The sequence below is a fragment of the Limulus polyphemus genome, unplaced genomic scaffold (genome assembly GCF_000517525.1).
Source record: "Limulus polyphemus unplaced genomic scaffold, Limulus_polyphemus-2.1.2 Scaffold4670, whole genome shotgun sequence".
NCBI classification, from domain to species: Eukaryota; Metazoa; Arthropoda; class Merostomata; order Xiphosura; family Limulidae; genus Limulus; species Limulus polyphemus.
Window position 1 is genome coordinate 7,598 of NW_013670280.1, and position 1,676 is coordinate 9,273.

Here is a 1,676-nt window from a genome sequence, read left to right on the forward strand (position 1 = left end):
TAAGCATTATGGTTGAGCTGCCAGTAATTTCATTAAGCATTATGGTTGAGCTGCCACTAATTTTATTAACCTTTATGGTTGAGCTGCCACTAATTTTATTAACCTTTATGGTTGAGCTGCCACTAATTTCATTAAGCATTATGGTTGAGCTGCCAGTAATTTTATTGACCATTATGGTTGAGCTGCCAATAATTTCATTAACACGCTGAATTTTATATCATACACTGTGTTGAACCTTTTGATGTGGCCTTGAAGAGCAGTAATGTCTCTGTGAACTGGAGCTCATTGAGTGACTCTTCATTTGGGTTGATCTTTTCTATATTGACCAGAAACAGGAGGAACAACACAGATCCTTAAAATACCATGGTAGACAACATCAGAGCAATGTACAAGGAGAATATGACAACAACAAATGTTGTCATATTCCTCCTTGTACATTGCTCTGATGTTGTCTACATCTTGACCCTGTTGTCATATTCTTCCTTGTACATTGCTCTGATGTTGTCTACATCTTGACCGTAGACAACATCAGAGCAATGTACAAGGAGAATATGACAACAAGGACTGCACGAGTCAGCAGTGACTCATTCACCATGAGATTTAATGTCCTGGGCTGCATACTTACGCAGGTTAGCAGTGACTCATTCACCATGAGATTTAATGTCCTGGACTGCATGAGTCAACAGTGACTCATCTAAAACGTTTATAAAATGGGACAAAAGAACTTGACTACTATAACTGTTACCAACATTTAAACATTATTTTCACTCATTTTGAACTAAAAATCCAACAGTTTTCATAAGTGTTTGACATTCAACTCACCTCTTTCGATCCTTCATAGCACACTCCTTGGCTTCTTTTAGAGCACTCTCTAAGCTTTTAACTCGTTCCATTGTGGCTCGCAATCGTTTTTCCAGCTTGGGAAGCTCACAGCGCAAGTCAGCATTGTCTCGAACCAGCTAATAGATGAGAACAAACAATTCACTTCTGTTTCATAAATAAATTTTCAAGAATAACGATTTTTCTTGCTTACTTGTAACAAATAATATTTTTCCAATACTTTCATAAAAACCACAAGAATATTCTGCAGAAACACATATCTAGATATAGAAGTTTATTACATGGAAAAATTAGTGGTATCTAACAACCAATCATATCTTATTTCCACAAAAATGTGGTATAAAATCTTCAACAGGGCCTCAGAAGACAGTTCAGTACCAGAGGATTAGCAAGGAATAGTGGTTTTTTCCTTATATGGAAGAAGAAAAAGTAACAAGAAGGACTATGAAAGATACTGCAGCATTTTTCTTTTAAGCTGCACAGGAAAGCTACAGGTTAATATAATAGAAAAAAATAAGCACAAGAGCAATAGCAGAACCACAACTTAGGAGACTTACTTTAAAATTAGGAAGAACAGATGATGCACTGATGACATATTTTCCCTGAGACTGATGTAAAAGAGGATCACAGAGTTCAAATAAAGACCTTAATATTGCCCTCACCAATCAGGAAGAAGACACTAGAATGGACTGACAGAAAGAAGTTATGGACACTGTTGAAGAAATATGACAACAAGGTCAAACATGAGATTTAATGTCCTGAGTCAGCAGTGACTCATTCACCGAGTCAGCAGTGACTCATTCACCACATGAGATTTAATATCCTGGACTGCACAA

General features: G+C 36.7%; 1 pseudogene; it reads right to left on the reverse strand.

Annotated features, from left to right (window-relative positions):
- Positions 1–1,676, reverse strand: part of LOC106471515 — a 46,153-nt pseudogene that overhangs the window by 6,018 nt on the left and 38,459 nt on the right.